Below are 20289 nucleotides of genomic sequence, written 5' to 3'. Positions count from 1 at the left end.
AAGTAACTTATTCTCGTCTACAAGAAAGTGGGTTATTCTGAATCTCTGAGGGGGCAGAGGATATCAAGCGACCGATCCTTGAATACAATGCCCTTTAATCAGTTTGATCGAGGTGTACACGGGAAAGAAGTGAGGTGGGAAGGACGAGCACTGCTCCTTCCTGATTTATGAGGTTGCTATAGATGGAGAAAAAGGCAGGCTCAGTTTATTTGGAGGGTCCAAATCCAATTTCCCGGTTGGTATAGTAGGAAGTCTTCTAATTATTCTTGAACTACTCGTTTAAGGTGTTTGGTCAGGAAAGGGATGTTTGAGATGGGTTTTCAGCATAAAATGAGGGATTCAAAGTTACTTAAGATACCATTTAGTGACCATTGGTAGTGTAAAAAGTTACTTTAAGACAGCATGGAAAGGGTTCTGTGTGGGAACAATCATGCTGATGCTGACTATCTTTTAGAATCAGTCTTGTAATGAGGTCAAACGTTTGTGGCTTGGATATATTTTTGTATTGTGTGGGTTTGGTTGGTTAGGGTGCAGTCAGTTCTGTTGGAGTTCATTTGTGGCAATGATTGAGTGGTTGCCATGCCTCTAGATCATTTGGGTTTGCTACTTTTGAGATTGAGAATGTGAATTTTATTTGCTTGTGTATGTTGATAATTTTGGAGATTAAGGGGCTGATTAGCATGGCGGATGGCAGAGCCCCGGGAAATGGGACCGCCTGCAATGCATGCGGCGGTCCCGCATTTGCAATTTGGATGCACCTGCCACACTGGCGGGCGCATTCCGCATTTTTAACATTGCGGCGGGCAGTACTGCAAACAGCACCCACCGCAAGGTTAAAAATGCAAGTTGTGCATTTGAATGCACAAAGTGACAGGCACAGCGCGGTGCCTGCCACGTTGTAAATGCAAATGCAGTGGGGTACCATTGGTACCCCCCATGTGCACCCCCCACCCCACAAAATGGCTGGGGGCCCGCTACAGGCCCCCAGTGTCAAGGACCGCATGGTGGCGGTGTCTACCAGTCACCGCCACCACATTAAAACCTTTTCAACCCGGTCGACTCATCGACTGGACGGAAAACCAGCAGATGGTATTTCTGTCAGCCGGGGTCCCCCGCCATAGTAATATGGCGGGGGGAATTGGGTGGCGGGCGGTGGATTATGGTGGGCGGTGGCGATCCGCCCCCCATTGTAATCGACCCCAAAGAGTTCTGCTAATGAGTGTTCATGAGGGGCTTTTACCATTGGTGTAGTAAAGTAGTGCTTGTAGTTGACCCACCAACCTGCACAGTTCACTTTGTGGGAAGGATGAGGTGACTATTCAAATTTTATTAGAAAACATGGTTGTAATTTTGAGTTTGCTGAGGTTTCTTTAGACCTATTTTGCGTTTGTGTTTTATTGGATATGTGGAAGGTTCCCAAAGGAGTAAGAGCTTCAACACAATCGAAATCCATTGATTAAAGGACATATCTGTGAGGTTTTTAAATTCTAAGATGTGCAGGGTCAGTAATATTTGCAGGTCTCTAACAGCAAATGCAATGAGAATCGTAGGAGTTTTCGTTTTGGATTAGCTTTATTTAGGTTTGTGAAGGAAATGCCACCCACTGCACCCGTCTGCAGGTTAGTCTCTGCCTCTCTTCAAATACAGGTTTGGTTGCTCTTTAGACTTTGAAAGGCAGACTAGCAGCTGCAAACATCTGTACCTTTTTCACAAAATTACTGTCCCTAGTGTATGCAGGTGCTCAAGGGACGGCACCTTTACTGCAATAATTTACACTGTAACAGTCTGCGCATGGCACACACAGTTAAGTTTGCCCTGTAGGACAGAGTGGGACAGCATGCCCTAAACATAATACAGACCCAACTCTGTGACTTGCATAGTGTTTTGCGAGATGTAGGACCCCATGGTGTACTTTTGCAAAATACAGCACTCTAAAAACCTAACGACCAACACACTATTTGTGTCCCCTTACAAACTGCTAACAGTGCCTCTATGCCATTTCCTCCTTGTCATTTTCTAGATCACATTTCCCTCAACTTAATGTCTATCCAGGGAACCTTGCAGATAACAGATTGAGAAGGTAGCTGGGATGGCCACAAAGAAAACAAGCATTTACAATGCAATGGTCTCGGCAGCATTAAAGGTAGAGCTATTGGCATTGCTCTTTATTTTTTTTTTTAAATCTTAAATAAATGACATTGTATTCTGAGAGTTACTCCTGGGGGTAACAATGCATGGTGTGAGTTACTCCCTGTGGGATAAAAATGGAGGTTTACTGAATCTCTGTGTTCGCAACAGTGACCGCTGTCAGTCAGATACTCCCATGGAATAATAATGGAGCAAATAACAATACATGTTGTAGGGTAAAAAAAACATGCTGTCAAACACCACCTCGGTCTAACAGTTTATGCCGTCATGCTGTAAATGTGCACACACTCAGAAATTCCGTGTCTGATACCAACAGTACATGCTGTCATGTACAACCTGGGACTAACAATGCAGGCGTCAGATAGGCTGGGGATAAAACTGCAAGTTAGATCGGGGAGGGGGGGGTGTGGGGGGAGCGGTAACAGTGCATCCTGTTGAATATTCCCGTGACCAACAAAGCATACTGCATGTACTGCCTGGCACTAATAATGTAGGCTAGGCATTAATGCCCGTATGCTATTACTACTGGGTGTGGTGCAGGGCTAACGTGGCATGCTTGCACATATGCCCTATTCCCTATGGGCAACCATCCATTCTGTGGGGTACTGCCCGAGGTAATAATGCATGGTGTCATTTGCTCCCTGGGGCTACAAATCATTGTTTACATACACTATATGTGCGCAACTGTGCGCGCCGTCAGGTATTCACGGGAATACTAGTGGAGGCTACCAATTACAAGGGGAGGACAGTGCACGTTGCCAGGTAACCCCGTATGCTGTCAGACTCCGTGTGAGTGATGGCACAGGCTATGGCGTACTCCAGTGGTTATACATACCCAGGTGGCTGCTGCTCCGATGCCTGGGCAGGAGGGGGCCTCTTGTGCACTTTTGACTACCTCATGTATTTTGGTTGCTCACAATTTTTACTCAAGTATTTTGTTTGCTCACGATTGTCACTATTACCTTTACTACCTCATGTATGTATTGCGACTTATATAGCGCACGTATCACCCAAAGGCATCAAGGCGCTTGCTTAGGGAACCCGTCCTGGTATTCCTCTGTGAGATACCCCGGCAGGGTATCCACAAGGTGAAAGCCAGGCATCCCGCCGCGAGGGGCCGTAGTGGAGATTAAGCAAGCTATTGCCCAGAGTCGCAGAGTGTGACCCCGTGAGTCGAGTAGGCACCGGAGCGAGAATTGTCGAGTCCGTGGAATTTTTGAGCCCGAGATCCGCCGAGGCGGGGAATCGAACCCTAGTCCAAGGCCGATCTCAGCTTCCGGGTCTGCCGCCTCTCACCACTGAGCCACGCTTCTCCACACATGTAATTTTGGTTGCTCACAGTTTTTACTACCTCATGTATTTTGGTTGCTCACAATTGTCACTATTACCTTATGTAAGTAACGTTTGTTTTTGCAATCTGTTCTTTTGTAATGTTTCTCATTATGTTTCATTTCTGTTCCTAATGTGAAGCGCTCTGACGCCTTCGGGTAAAGTCCGCGCTATATAAAAATGCATAAATAAATATATAAATAAATAAAGAGAGAAGGAGGGGGAGGTGCAGGGGAGGGGTGTCCTGGAAAAGGACGTCCAAATCAGGGGAGGGGGATGAGTTGTGGAGGAGGGAAGTGCGGGCCGGGAGAAGGAGGAGGAGCGGAGACCTCCGGGGTCTGAGAGAGGGATCGGGGAGTGTGCGAGCCGAGGGAAGCAGAGGTCAGGGGCAGAGAGCAGAGGGCTGCAGCCGCAGAGAGGAGCCCGGAGCGCGGCAGAGAACTTAGGACCAACAGGGGGTCGGGGCGGCCCCAAGGACTCCCAGATCAAGCAGCAACGAGGAGTTCGGGGCTGCCCAGCGAAGCCGGAGGTAGCAGGCACGGACACACACTCTCCGCCAGGGGTCGCTCTGGAGAGCTACGGAAGACGAGGACCCGCAGAGGGGAGCAGAGCAAGACCCGGAGGAGGGACCGGGAGAGGGCGCCAGGCGACCGGGCATGGATGGGTGCGAGCCACGTCTGGAAATAGGGTAAACTGCACCGCAAGGGCCATGCGCGCCACATTTTAAAGGCATCACGGTGTGGATGTGTGTACATGTGTCTCTGTATGTGTGCGTGTATGTGCGCTCCTGTGTGTGTGTCTCTGTGTGTGGGGGAGGGGGGGGGAGTGTCTCTGTCTGCGTGTCTGCATGTCTGTCTGCGCTCGTGTGTGTGTGTGGCCGCATGCGTGCAGGGGGAGGTGTGCCTGGGTATGTTTGTGCTTCCCAGGAGACAGCCTGGCCGAGCGCGGCGCGTGCCAGTCGGCGCGTGCCACTTTCAAATCGCCTCAAAGGCGAAGCGCGCGGCCAGGATTGTCTCCTGGGAAGCACACATGCCGACAAAAGAGCTTCGGCGGAGACGCGCTTCCGCGCGTTCAGCCGAGCCCTAAAAATGAATGCTTATTGCACAAAACGACCTACACCTGCATGGGTATAAAGACTGCTTGTACACTTATTGATTATTTTATCCTTTGTGCTTGTTGGAATTGTGTAAAGCTAGTTTCTACCAAAATACCACCCGGGGAGGAACGACCAGGAGTAGATGGGCTGAAATATGGTTCATACATGCTTGTAATAAAAAGCCCATGCTTTTGGTGGACACCTGTATGATAAAATGTACGCTTCTTTGGTTAATGTGGGGAATATCCATTTCACATGTATGTCTCCAGGTGTCCGGAATATACTGGAGTGTGTGCTCCTAAACTACAACTGCCTACACTGTTTCCTTCGGTCGCGTATATGGCTACAACATTAGATAATGAAAATGGTTGTTCCTTTTTGGGAAGTCATTGCTTAAAAAAATAGAAGCTGAGAAGACCAGTGGTCATAGATGCTACGCCATAAATTAAACCATACCTTTCAAAATGGTCAGTACATCCCATGTTGGTTTCACTCCAGAAGGGGCTCCCAAAGCCTTTACATAAATGTCCTGAACCCTAGACCCTCTTCAACCTTGTCAATGCAGAATCATCATCGAATACAATGACTTTGTTCTGATTAACAATACTTCCTAGCAGGAGTGACTCCTCCATTGGAGCGGAGGAGCGTCTCCCCACTTAAATGCCCCAGAGATGAAAAATGTAATTGTGATATTTTTCGTCAACCCATCCTGACTCAGGAAGGGGCGGGCTTGCTGAGTGGCAGCAGTGGTGAGCTGCCTGTGCACTAGTTTATAGTGCGCATATCCCTTTGGCCGGCTGTCTTGTGATGGCCATTCTGGCATGCACACGATAAACCTCACTACCCAGCTGTCTTAGACAGTCGGATTTAGAGCCTGCACAAGCCTATACTGTCCTCAGGAGTGCTGGGAGATGCTGCTCCACTCAACCCTGGCGCTTCTCTCATGCTGGTTATCAGCATGAAAGCAGCATCATGATTGGTTAAGTAGGTTAGGTGGGGCCCTCAACGTGATGTCGGAAAAGAGGAGGATCGGAGCAAAGAGGACATGTCTGCGCAAGCAGGTAAGTGACTTTATTTATTCCATGTATGTATTTATTTTATTGATGTTGTTTATTTATTTTATGCCCCCACCCATTTGCTCGCCCATCCAATCCCCGTACTTGTCATCTGCCACTGCCTCCTAGAGTGACTTTTCTCCTTTCACAGTACCTGAAACCTAATGGTTTGCATGTTCTTTGGCATAAATGTGGGTGCCTAATTCTGCGGAGTAAAAGTTGTGTGTGAGCTAACATGAATGCATGGACATTACCACTTGAGCACTAGCTACCTAAACATGTTCACAATAACAAAAGAATGTGCAGTGGCAATACATGTGCCCAGTAATGCAAGCATGTGAACCTGAATATGTGCTGGAATAATAGGATAATATCACTTGTGTTTGAGTAACTACAAAATTACACTAATAATTCTGTGAACTAATGGATGGGGTGACAGAAGAGGAAATTAACCACCCAAAACCTCTAGTGAACGAGTAGGGGGTGTCTACACACACATTCCAATGAGCTAGCTTGCTGGACAGGGAGGGGCATTCACAGTAGTCCTGAATGAACAAAGCCAAGGTCCCCACGATGCAGTGTCCATTTTCCATAGATGCAGACACGATTTCTGGGGCTCCGCACCAGGCAATCCAGTCTCCAGGCACAATTCTTAGTTCCATGCTCACGCCGCACTACCAGTTGGGATCCAGCAGATGATGTGGACATATAAGAGAGCACCGCTCTCCAGGTGTCACAAGTAGACAATGTGGGTCCCTCGTAGGAGATCTTAGATGTCCCTGAGACCTCCGAAAGCACAAGTGGTAAGCCAACAAGCCCTAGGAGAGCACACTTTAGGGTGCCACACATCGCAGGTATATAGGAAAGGCACGTGGTCCCTTTCAATGTCAGTAATACTTTTTGTGCACAACAGATTATTCTTGCTGTGTGTACCACGCAGTTTCCTTGTTCCCACGTGCCCACAAATGTATTTCTGCCCTGCTGAAGTATGGCATCAGTACTTACACTGTAGTGTGTTTTTGAAGTAGTGGGTCAAAGTGTCTACCATTGAACCACAGATGTCTCCCCAGAATTTCAGTCCTGTCTGCCATGAGGCCATGGAATGCAGATCTTAATCTTTAGTGGGGCCATGATATGGTTACAGAGGCCAAGTGTCAAAGCCTCTCCCTCCAATCTATCCAGCAAGGCCCACATACGGCACATGTCTGTCTTTCCAGTTGCATGTCCAATGTTTTGTAGAGTGCAGAGCAGGAATATCGTCGTATAAATATCGAGGGACATAAAAATCCCTGCAAAAATATTGTGGGGACGAAATATCGACAACAAAAATATTGTGGACAAGAATATCGACTAACAGGTAAGTAATATCGATTTCAAAAACATCGACGTCTTAAATATCGTTTACAAAAATATAGTTTACAAAAATATCTAATTATTAATAATGTTATGTATTTTAGTGTTTTAATGAGAATTCTGTCATTTTATTATATGTTTAAAATGTTACTAGTTATTAATTTATTTTAAGTTTAATTTTGTGTTTTTAGTTCCGTAGCGGGTTGTGGGTTTATAGGGGATTAGGGTGGGAAGTCATTTAATTATATAGATTTAAATAATAATTTATAGTAGTTAATTTTTTATTTGAATTTTGCGTTTTTAGTTCCACAGCGGGCAATGGGTTTGTTTATAGGGGAATAGGTTGGGAAGTAATTTAATTATATAACATTTATTGAATAATTAATGTGTTAATTGATTAATTAATACGTTTAATTATTAGTTAATTAATTTCAAATAATTAATTAATTTTGTTAATTGTTTAATTCATTTTAGGTGTGTGTTGTGTTTATATGTGTAAATGGTGTGAATGGTGGTTAGTTATTAATTTTTTATTGATTAATTAAATATTTTAAAATTAATTTCCATGAATTAATTAGTAATTATTAATTCTAATTTATTTTAGGTGTGTGTTGTGGTGTTTGTGTGTAAATGCTGTGAAAAGTGGTAAGTAATTAATTTGTTATTGATTAATAAATATGTATATATTAATTTCCATTAATTAATAATTATACATTTTGTGTAATGAATTTTAGGTGTGTGTTGTGGATATTATAGTATTAATTAATGTGTAATGATTTTTTTATTATATTTGTTAATAATATATTTAAATTTATATATTAATTATGTTAATATTGGAAATAAAATGTAATAAAAATGTTGATGGTTTTGTTTTTTATTGTTGTGGGATCCAGCACTTTCCCTACTGTTGCACTCACTGGAGTGGGAATAGTAATTTTTACCCCTCCGCTATCCAGCGCTTTCCCTACTGTTGCACTCACTGGAGTGGGAATAGTAATTTTTACCCCTTCGCTTTCCAGCGCTTTCCATACTGTTGCACTCACTGGAGTGGGAATAGTAATTTTACCCCTCCGCTATCCAATGCTTTCCCTAATGTTGCACTCACTGGAGTGGGAATAGAAATTTTTAACCCTACACTATCCAACGTTTTCCCTACTGTTGCACACACTGGAGTGGGAATAGTCTTTTTGACCCCCTCGCTATCTAACGTTTTCACAACTATTGTGTTTATTTTGTTGTTAAAGTCTTTTTTTCTTTTTTTATTAGTTTATTGTGTTAATTAAACATTAAATATTATATTTAATTTTAAATTATTTATATGTGTATATTTAATTTTTATATAATTTAAAGTTTATAAATTAAATAAAGATAATAGTTAATAAAATGTATTTAAGTAAATATATGTATATGTACACTTTTTCGTGTTTATATTTATTAAATTAAGTTTATTAGTTATAATTAGTTAAAATATATATTACATATAATTAATTGTGTTAATATTAATAATATTTGATTAATTTTATTTAAGTTATGTACATTTTTTAACATCAATAGTTTTTTACTTCTATATTTTTTACATCGATATTTTTGGGTCGATATTGTACTTGTTTATGTATAGGAAGTCGATATTTTTGTTATCGATATCTTCACATCGATATTTTTTCCTCAATATTTTTACTATTGATACTTTAACATGGAACCGTTTTGTAGCTGGGCAATGCCCAGATGTGCTCCCCCAGCCTCCAGTGTGGACTGGAGTGCAGCTAAAAAGCACATAAAGAGTTTTAGAGCAGAGAAATGCCCACTATCTAGGAGATAGCATCAACACATGCTGGTTACTGTGCTCATGTTTTATAGTGACTACTTGTGGCATCATACCTGCATCAGCAGGCTTTACTGGTTGACTGGCTTTTTGCAGTAGACCTCATTAAATTATAGGTGAGAGCTCACAAAAGTCGTTTCTTTTTTGGCAGATCTATGACTACACAAGGTCTTACTGCTCGTTACTCTTATGTTTCAGAGTCCAATTTTTACATAAGCTTGTGAATTATGTGGAGCAACACGTTTCAGGTATTTCATAAACGATGTTGATTTCCATGTATGCATGATGAGACAGTCCATACTAATTAGCACACATTTGGTGTTTTTACACTGCACTTTGGATTCGGTTTTCTGTCTGCTCACTTTTATTAGAGAGTTGTTTCACATTCCACACAACCATGATTCAACCCTTCGATTTGGACATCATTTCTGTCACTCTAATCTTTTAGCTGTCCCTGACATGAATTAAGCATGTATATAAAAAAAAAACAGTTGTTTGCTAGGTTTCGATTTTGTTGAATAGTATCAGCATTGATTTTGTCATATGGTTTCTCAGATTTTCCCCTGAAGAAGGGTGCAAACAGCACCCGAAATATATTGGGATTTGCCATTTGACAAGCTTGTACATCTACGCCATTTGAAAATTGAGAAGTTCAAGCAACAATGCTTTTGAATAAAAGAAGCAATGCTTTACGTTGGATGAATCGTTTTTTTACAAATGTCACTTTAAATTGATTCTGCACCTCTGTATGAGTTGTATAATTGCTAAACATTAGTTTGATTGATTAATTGAATTGTGTTAGAAAAAAGTTTTCACTCTGTAGGAGTGAACTAAGGTAGTGCAGATTCTGTCTAGGAAAGGCAGTCCTAGTATTTATGTTCTTCCACTATCTCGGAGAAGCATTTCGAAAGCTAGTAGTCACAAAACCACCTTTACCACAGGAAAGGGTTTGTCATTGTGAATCCAATGATAGGAAACCTGATGAGGTTTCTCCCCTGCAATCCACTATTGCAGCTTGTAATCATTCCAACCGTTTCTCCGTGTTAGCCTATGGATAGAGCAACCCTCATGGGTAGTGAAAACACACATGGGAATTCCTCACTACCTTGGTAGGGAACACACATGTACTTGCCCGGCCATTCACCTACCACTTGCTTCATCCCTTAAAACATACCCTTGTGATGCTCTAGGAGTAGAAAAAGGTCCTCTCAGAATGGTTAGTGATTTTAAAAGGCTAGTCTAAGCAGAAGCGCAATTGCGCACACAAAGGCCTGCAATGGCAGGATGGACACATGTTTAGAAACATCATAGCTGCATGTGCGTGCAAGTGCGCTCACCGGCCTGCAATGGCAGGCTAGACACATGTTATAAAACATTGTAGGTGCAAGTGCGCACGCCGGACTGCAATGGCAGGCTGTACACATGTTTAAGCACATCATTGGTGCCAGCGCACACAACAGACTGCATTGGCAGGCTCATGACCTGTTTTACAAACATCAAGTAAGCACCATTTCCCAACGAGGCTAGAAAGGGTGTGCACACTTTCACACTGCTTTTAAAGTGGAGACGTGCCCCAGGTCCTAAGGCCATACCAAGAGAATCAGCAAAAACCGGATAGTATCCCATGGGGAGACTCAATCCCCTAACCCACATGGGGGTTCTTCCCTACCCAGGCAGCGAAAACGCAGGTGTCCCTACCCTGCCACTCACCCTACCCCGAGCTTCATCGCTTAGGACTTACCTGAGGGCCACTCTAGTGGGAGTGAAAGGCCCCTCTCAGGTTGGCTAATGAGCGAGAAAGGCCAGCCTGCGCATGATACAGGTTTGACAGGCTATTCCAATGGGTAGCACAATCAGTGCTACGTCCCACTTCTAGCCAGCGCAGTACCCACCCTGGGTATGTGGTGTACCTTTTTACAGGGCACTGACAGGTACAACACCTATACCAATCAAGTAAGCACCCCTTCTTGGCATGTGTAGGAAGGAGATGCACACTTTACTGCTGCAGTACAGTGGCCAGAGACCTATGGACATGATAAAAGACTCTCCAAAAACCAGGAGGACAAAAAGAAAAAATGTTTTAGGGAAATCCCCCTAAGAAGGGCTGTGTGCAACAGCACACTACTCTGTAATTAATGTGTCTAAAAATCTCCTAATTTTCACTGACACGCCACGCTCAAAGCAGCTTAAACCCAGGACCACCAGAGAGACTCCAAGGGCTACTTGGCTAGCCTTCTGATTAGAGCCTCAGGGACAGAAAAGGCTCCAACTACCTTGAAGCCAGCACCTGGACTCTGCCTGCTGTAAGTCTTACCGTCCAAGTGGTATCACCCCAGTCTTCAACCTTTGGAAGTGGGCCTGAAGGTGCACTCCTGCCCAGCTGTGGCATCTCTGACAACCCTTGAAGTGTGATGCATCCCCTTGCAGCTCCGCATAGGAACCGACGGTGCACAATACAACCCTTACACAGGACCTCACATTGCAGCTCCTCGGAACCACCACTGTGCGATACATCCCCAACGCAGGACTATGCATCGCAAGCATTTGTCAACGTCATCCCCGACAATGACGGAGGACGTCGCATCGCAAGCTAAGTTGACACCTTCATCGGAACCACCACTGCACAACGCATTACCGGACTGGGACCTCGCTCTGCAGCCATATCTTCTTGGGAAAACGTTGCTGTGCGAAGCATCATCAATGCGGGATCTTGCAATGCTCCACAACCAGGATTTAATGTACTTTGTTCAGCTGGCCTAACTTAGTCCCTGCGCTCGGCCCAAGCTCCATTGCAGTTAGCTTGAACTTGTGATTTTGATCTGGTCCGGTGTGACCAGATCACCACAGTTGGAGCGTCATGCCTTCAAGCACTATTTTTACTTAAATTATTCAAATTGCACACTTCTGGTTCTACTGATGGGATTTTTTTATTTTTGGTGTCAAATAATGTACTCCATTGTACTCTATTTTTCTGAATTGGTGTGGGATTTTTCTTTTGTTGTGTGTTCACTTTATTGCTGTTTAGAATGCTGCATAAATACATTATACATTGCCTTTAAGTTAAGTCTCACTGTTGTGCTAACCTATCTGAGGGGTAAGCACAGGTTCATTTGGGGCTTACTTGTGTTTCATTCTGACATGAATTCTGGTAGCTGGTTGACTAGATTTTCATCCCCCCTCAACTAGTAACGAAACTTCCTACACATAGACACATAGTATATAATAAGAAACTAGATACAAGATTGTATGAGAGGATAGACTTTGAGGATCTGGCTTATGGGGGCATCTACAGATACGCTGTATTGGTTCCTAGCACTTCAGTTGTATGTCTTCCTTTAGTCTATACCTCTAATATTGCCCACGTCAGCCCCCCGTACATTCTCTTTGCAATTTTCTTTTTCCAGCCTTAAATTGCAGAGGCTTCTAAGTTCATAGTGCCACATAGGCGGTGGCCTATGAATAATGTTAATCTTTGAGTATTCTTTATCAAGATTAGTGTGTCCTTCAACGTTGGATCACAGAAACTAACATAGTGAAGCACAAATCGGACTATGAACAGTGACACCTGGTGCACAGCGTTCTGTACACATTAGTGTATCAATTGTTTCTACAACAGGTTAAGCACTTAAGTATGGTGGACTACCTGTTGATGTCAATGGGACATCCTGTTGGGAAGGGGTGAGAGGAAGGTTGCAGGGGAAGCTCTGGTGCTCTCATCAGGCTTCCCCGCATGCTGGCTTCTATGGGGTCTAATGCAGTATCACTTCCGCATTAGCCCCCCAATCTGCTAGGGGTGTGCTCACCGCACCTGAAGGCAGGAGGAGGTAATGCAGTGTTAACTTACTGGTAATAGCATTACACTGAGTCATTCTCTTGCTGTGCTGAATCACATATTGAGGCCCCTGTGCCAGCAATCACAATCGTTTCCCCAGCATAAAAATCCCTCTGCCGCTTCATACTTCTTATTTCGTACCAAGCTCAGAGACCACACAGTTGGACTGGCCAACAGGGATGGCCTGATTCACCATGGCGAGAGAAGGACTGAGAGTAATGCTGTTACCGGTAAGTACACACAGCATTACCTTATCATCCCTTTTGCTGTGCTGAATCACGTAGTGAGGTGTACCAAAGTCAGCAATGACCAGGCCAACTGCACAGAAAACGCAACACAAGTCCAAGTCACAGGCAAAACGAAAGACAAGACGGAAGCCAGAACTACAGACACCACAAGCCGCACCAGCCGGAAACGAAACCTTCCCCAGAAGGAGAGCCAAAAGGAGAACAAGCGACCCCCCCAAAAGGCAACCAATAGAGCGCTAGCATGAAGCAAAAGAGGAAGATAAAGGGAGACTCGCTAGCACAAAGCCTGGATCACCAATTAACAAACCGGCCGCAAACACCAGCAGCCGGCAGACAGAAAAGGCGGGCAGCTAAAAACAGCCAACCGGCAACTAAAAGAGCACCAGCAGGGCGCCCAGACAGGACCCACATAGACCTAAGGCTCAGGAGACCACCAGACCCCGCAAGGGAACCGGAAATCAGAAAGGCCTGCAAGGTACGGCTTGCAGAAATATCAAGTGATAGATGTTCATTACATTTTCTCTCTTCCTGCTCTAGCAGAACCATCTAACAGTTGATGAAAGAATTTGTGTTTTTCATCCAGTAAGGGCTCCTTCCCCAGACTTGCAACTGCACATAGTCCTATCTCAACTCATGAAGTGTTCATTTGAACTAATTCATACAGCATTATTACCTGTAATGGGCACAATGCAGTAATGCAGCGGTTGGACAGGTTTTACTACACCGCTTATTTCAATAAGGGCAGCCTCTTTTTGTTCCATGTGTTTGTTTATGTATTTATGCAAATTTGAATGTATTATATATTGACCTCTCTGCTGCATTTGATAGCGATCAGCCTTACTTAACGCATTTAAAGTTCGCTTTGGCCTCAATGGTCCTGCCCTCAAATGGTTCACCTCCTTTCATCAACACATGACTCAACAAGTCAAACTCTATTACTGCTTCTCTAACCCTACACCTGTCACTCTTGGTATCTCCCAGGGATCTATTCTCACTCCCTCTCTCTTTAATCTCTTCATGGAACCCCTTACCCTCATTCTAAAACAAGCTGGAATCAACTACCACCTCTACGCCGATGACACCCCACTCTACTATAAGATTAAATCCCACTCCGATGTTCTTCACCTCAGTTACACCTTGACTAAGATCCAATCCTGGTTCCACCATAATCATTTCAAACTCAACCCTAAAAAAACTGAAATTATTCTCTTCTCTCCTAAAAACAACCTGCTCCCCATCCAAACCTGGATCTCCGACATCAATGCCCTCAACTGCTCGCTCACAGTATCCAACTCAGTTAAATCTCTCGGTATCATTATTGACAATAGCCTAACTCCTATCTCCCACATAAAATTTATTGCTAAAGGAGCACTCTACACTCTCCGTCATCTCAAGAAAATGAAACCCTTTATCCCTGTGGACGACTTCAAAACGGTAGTTCAATCATTGGTCCTCTCAAGAAAAGACCATGGTTACGCTATCTTCTCTAGAACACCCAAAGTACACCTAGCACCACTCAAGTCCGTGTTCAACCTAGCTGCTAGGCTTATCACCGACTACAAACGTTCTGACCGCATCGCCCCTGCCCTTAAAGTCCTCAAATGGCTGCCCGTCAAAGGCAGATCCTCCTACAAGATTGCATGCATCACTCATAAAGCCCTTCATCAAAACTCCCCACCGTACCTCTCTGATAAACTCCACAAAGCGGGCTGCTCCCACCCGATTAGGAGCTCTAACACTCTTTTTCTAGTCCCTCCCTGTTAAATAAAAAAACACTCAACCTTGCTCCTTCTCTGGAAACGCCCCTACCATCTGGAATACCCTCCCTAAAGACCTGCTTTGTAACCTCTCCCACTTCAGCCTAAAAAAGTCCTAAAACTGCACCTTCTTAATAAATATTGGGGTCCATAATTCCTCGTCTCGGACACTGACCCCTATTCTGCCTCCCCCTGTCAGGTTCTTCTCTACTTTCACCCTGTTGTCTACCTTTCCTCTCCCCTCTTTACCCATTTCTCTCATGCTACTCCCCTTCTCCCCAAGTTCCCATCCCTGCCTCCTCCCATCCGTCCCAGACCTATCCTTACCCATATCTCCATCCACAATTTCCCCCCACCCACTCTTCTTCCCTTTCCTCCATCTATTCTTCACCCCCTATCCTAACCTAACTATTCATTATCCGCTAAAGCCTTATGTAATCTTTATGTAGTTATCCCTTGCTATTATCAATTTGTTCTTTTTTGTCCTAATAATTCTTAATCCTATACCATCTTTCATAGATTCACATGCGACCCACCCTCCTCCCCAAGAGGCTCCCCTTAGCTCGGGATTCTTTATTCCCACTTGTGCTTGAAAATCTGAGGGACTCAGCCTCTGTTGGGAGTGCTCTAGAGGGTGCTGTCGCCTGATTTTAACAAAGAAAATAGGCTATTAAACTGACTTTTTCATTGCCATTATAGGCTATTAGAGTGATACTTCTTTATTATGGTACCATGGAACTCCCACTTCGACGACAGGGAATGATTCAAGCATGTGAACCTAGGAAAGTACCAATACTGGAGAACTGCAGTTACAGGGAAGTAACTTATTCTCGTCTACAAGAAAGTGGGTTATTCTGAATCTCTGAGGGGGCAGAGGATATCAAGCGACCGATCCTTGAATACAATGCCCTTTAATCAGTTTGATCGAGGTGTACACGGGAAAGAAGTGAGGTGGGAAGGACGAGCACTGCTCCTTCCTGATTTATGAGGTTGCTATAGATGGAGAAAAAGGCAGGCTCAGTTTATTTGGAGGGTCCAAATCCAATTTCCCGGTTGGTATAGTAGGAAGTCTTCTAATTATTCTTGAACTACTCGTTTAAGGTGTTTGGTCAGGAAAGGGATGTTTGAGATGGGTTTTCAGCATAAAATGAGGGATTCAAAGTTACTTAAGATACCATTTAGTGACCATTGGTAGTGTAAAAAGTTACTTTAAGACAGCATGGAAAGGGTTCTGTGTGGGAACAATCATGCTGATGCTGACTATCTTTTAGAATCAGTCTTGTAATGAGGTCAAACGTTTGTGGCTTGGATATATTTTTGTATTGTGTGGGTTTGGTTGGTTAGGGTGCAGTCAGTTCTGTTGGAGTTCATTTGTGGCAATGATTGAGTGGTTGCCATGCCTCTAGATCATTTGGGTTTGCTACTTTTGAGATTGAGAATGTGAATTTTATTTGCTTGTGTATGTTGATAATTTTGGAGATTAAGGGGCTGATTAGCATGGCGGATGGCAGAGCCCCGGGAAATGGGACCGCCTGCAATGCATGCGGCGGTCCCGCATTTGCAATTTGGATGCACCTGCCACACTGGCGGGCGCATTCCGCATTTTTAACATTGCGGCGGGCAGTACTGCAAACAGCACCCACCGCAAGGTTAAAAATGCAAGTTGTGCATTTGAATGCACAAAGTGACAGGCACAGCGCGGTGCCTGCCACGTTGTAAATGCAAATGCAGTGGGGTACCATTGGTACCCCCCATGTGCACCCCCCACCCCACAAAATGGCTGGGGGCCCGCTACAGGCCCCCAGTGTCAAGGACCGCATGGTGGCGGTGTCTACCAGTCACCGCCACCACATTAAAACCTTTTCAACCCGGTCGACTCATCGACTGGACGGAAAACCAGCAGATGGTATTTCTGTCAGCTGGGGTCCCCCGCCATAGTAATATGGCGGGGGGAATTGGGTGGCGGGCGGTGGATTATGGTGGGCGGTGGCGATCCGCCCCCCATTGTAATCGACCCCAAAGAGTTCTGCTAATGAGTGTTCATGAGGGGCTTTTACCATTGGTGTAGTAAAGTAGTGCTTGTAGTTGACCCACCAACCTGCACAGTTCACTTTGTGGGAAGGATGAGGTGACTATTCAAATTTTATTAGAAAACATGGTTGTAATTTTGAGTTTGCTGAGGTTTCTTTAGACCTATTTTGCGTTTGTGTTTTATTGGATATGTGGAAGGTTCCCAAAGGAGTAAGAGCTTCAACACAATCGAAATCCATTGATTAAAGGACATATCTGTGAGGTTTTTAAATTCTAAGATGTGCAGGGTCAGTAATATTTGCAGGTCTCTAACAGCAAATGCAATGAGAATCGTAGGAGTTTTCGTTTTGGATTAGCTTTATTTAGGTTTGTGAAGGAAATGCCACCCACTGCACCCGTCTGCAGGTTAGTCTCTGCCTCTCTTCAAATACAGGTTTGGTTGCTCTTTAGACTTTGAAAGGCAGACTAGCAGCTGCAAACATCTGTACCTTTTTCACAAAATTACTGTCCCTAGTGTATGCAGGTGCTCAAGGGACGGCACCTTTACTGCAATAATTTACACTGTAACAGTCTGCGCATGGCACACACAGTTAAGTTTGCCCTGTAGGACAGAGTGGGACAGCATGCCCTAAACATAATACAGACCCAACTCTGTGACTTGCATAGTGTTTTGCGAGATGTAGGACCCCATGGTGTACTTTTGCAAAATACAGCACTCTAAAAACCTAACGACCAACACACTATTTGTGTCCCCTTACAAACTGCTAACAGTGCCTCTATGCCATTTCCTCCTTGTCATTTTCTAGATCACATTTCCCTCAACTTAATGTCTATCCAGGGAACCTTGCAGATAACAGATTGAGAAGGTAGCTGGGATGGCCACAAAGAAAACAAGCATTTACAATGCAATGGTCTCGGCAGCATTAAAGGTAGAGCTATTGGCATTGCTCTTTATTTATTTTTTTAAATCTTAAATAAATGACATTGTATTCTGAGAGTTACTCCTGGGGGGTAACAATGCATGGTGTGAGTTACTCCCTGTGGGATAAAAATGGAGGTTTACTGAATCTCTGTGTTCGCAACAGTGACCGCTGTCAGTCAGATACTCCCATGGAATAATAATGGAGCAAATAACAATACATGTTGTAGGGTAAAAAAAACATGCTGTCAAACACCACCTCGGTCTAACAGTTTATGCCGTCATGCTGTAAATGTGCACACACTCAGAAATTCCGTGTCTGATACCAACAGTACATGCTGTCATGTACAACCTGGGACTAACAATGCAGGCGTCAGATAGGCTGGGGATAAAACTGCAAGTTAGATCGGGGAGGGGGGGGGAGTGGGGGGAGCGGTAACAGTGCATCCTGTTGAATATTCCCGTGACCAACAAAGCATACTGCATGTACTGCCTGGCACTAATAATGTAGGCTAGGCATTAATGCCCGTATGCTATTACTACTGGGTGTGGTGCAGGGCTAACGTGGCATGCTTGCACATATGCCCCATTCCCTATGGGCAACCATCCATTCTGTGGGGTACTGCCCGAGGTAATAATGCATGGTGTCATTTGCTCCCTGGGGCTACAAATCATTGTTTACATACACTATATGTGCGCAACTGTGCGCGCCGTCAGGTATTCACGGGAATACTAGTGGAGGCTACCAATTACAAGGGGAGGACAGTGCACGTTGCCAGGTAACCCCGTATGCTGTCAGACTCCGTGTGAGTGATGGCACAGGCTATGGCGTACTCCAGTGGTTATACATACCCAGGTGGCTGCTGCTCCGATGCCTGGGCAGGAGGGGGCCTCTTGTGCACTTTTGACTACCTCATGTATTTTGGTTGCTCACAATTTTTACTCAAGTATTTTGTTTGCTCACGATTGTCACTATTACCTTTACTACCTCATGTATGTATTGCGACTTATATAGCGCACGTATCACCCGAAGGCATCAAGGCGCTTGCTTAGGGAACCCGTCCTGGTATTCCTCTGTGAGATACCCCGGCAGGGTATCCACAAGGTGAAAGCCAGGCATCCCGCCGCGAGGGGCCGTAGTGGAGATTAAGCAAGCTATTGCCCAGAGTCGCAGAGTGTGACCCCGTGAGTCGAGTAGGCACCGGAGCGAGAATTGTCGAGTCCGTGGAATTTTTGAGCCCGAGATCCGCCGAGGCGGGGAATCGAACCCTAGTCCAAGGCCGATCTCAGCTTCCGGGTCTGCCGCCTCTCACCACTGAGCCACGCTTCTCCACACATGTAATTTTGGTTGCTCACAGTTTTTACTACCTCATGTATTTTGGTTGCTCACAATTGTCACTATTACCTTATGTAAGTAACGTTTGTTTTTGCAATCTGTTCTTTTGTAATGTTTCTCATTATGTTTCATTTCTGTTCCTAATGTGAAGCGCTCTGACGCCTTCGGGTAAAGTCCGCGCTATATAAAAATGCATAAATAAATATATAAATAAATAAAGAGAGAAGGAGGGGGAGGTGCAGGGGAGGGGTGTCCTGGAAAAGGACGTCCAAATCAGGGGAGGGGGATGAGTTGTGGAGGAGGGAAGTGCGGGCCGGGAGAAGGAGGAGGAGCGGAGACCTCCGGGGTCTGAGAGAGGGATCGGGGAGTGTGCGAGCCGAGGGAAGCAGAGGTCAGGGGCAGAGAGCAGAGGGCTGCAGCCGCAGAGAGGAGCCCGGAGCGCGGCAGAGAACTTAGGACCAACAGGGGGTCGGGGCGGCCCCAAGGACTCCCAGATCAAGCAGCAACGAGGAGTTCGGGGCTGCCCAGCGAAGCCGGAGGTAGCAGGCACGGACACACACTCTCCGCCAGGGGTCGCTCTGGAGAGCTACGGAAGACGAGGACCCGCAGAGGGGAGCAGAGCAAGACCCGGAGGAGGGACCGGGAGAGGGCGCCAGGCGACCGGGCATGGATGGGTGCGAGCCACGTCTGGAAATAGGGTAAACTGCACCGCAAGGGCCATGCGCGCCACATTTTAAAGGCATCACGGTGTGGATGTGTGTACATGTGTCTCTGTATGTGTGCGTGTATGTGCGCTCCTGTGTGTGTGTCTCTGTGTGTGGGGGAGGGGGGGGAGTGTCTCTGTCTGCGTGTCTGCATGTCTGTCTGCGCTCGTGTGTGTGTGTGGCCGCATGCGTGCAGGGGGAGGTGTGCCTGGGTATGTTTGTGCTTCCCAGGAGACAGCCTGGCCGAGCGCGGCGCGTGCCAGTCGGCGCGTGCCACTTTCAAATCGCCTCAAAGGCGAAGCGCGCGGCCAGGATTGTCTCCTGGGAAGCACACATGCCGACAAAAGAGCTTCGGCGGAGACGCGCTTCCGCGCGTTCAGCCGAGCCCTAAAAATGAATGCTTATTGCACAAAACGACCTACACCTGCATGGGTATAAAGACTGCTTGTACACTTATTGATTATTTTATCCTTTGTGCTTGTTGGAATTGTGTAAAGCTAGTTTCTACCAAAATACCACCCGGGGAGGAACGACCAGGAGTAGATGGGCTGAAATATGGTTCATACATGCTTGTAATAAAAAGCCCATGCTTTTGGTGGACACCTGTATGATAAAATGTACGCTTCTTTGGTTAATGTGGGGAATATCCATTTCACATG

The 20289-nt window shown here is 45.2% G+C and overlaps 1 protein-coding gene and 1 long non-coding RNA gene across 2 annotated transcripts in view; one reads left to right on the top strand and one right to left on the bottom strand.

The window, feature by feature from the left end:
• MTUS2 (microtubule associated scaffold protein 2) overlaps positions 1–20289 on the bottom strand; it is a 1701731-nt gene that overhangs the window by 228509 nt on the left and 1452933 nt on the right. The window lies entirely within an intron of this gene.
• LOC144772672 (uncharacterized) overlaps positions 1–20289 on the top strand; it is a 78243-nt gene that overhangs the window by 19606 nt on the left and 38348 nt on the right. Inside the window, exons 3-4 of the long non-coding RNA XR_013599820.1 lie at positions 2021–2143; positions 17478–17600. This is a non-coding gene — a long non-coding RNA (uncharacterized LOC144772672). The remainder of the gene's footprint in view (positions 1–2020; positions 2144–17477; positions 17601–20289) is intronic.

Source organism: Lissotriton helveticus, chromosome 8 (genome assembly GCF_964261635.1).
Source record: "Lissotriton helveticus chromosome 8, aLisHel1.1, whole genome shotgun sequence".
NCBI lineage: Eukaryota > Metazoa > Chordata > Amphibia > Caudata > Salamandridae > Lissotriton > Lissotriton helveticus.
This window is presented reverse-complemented; position numbering and strand designations above follow the sequence as displayed.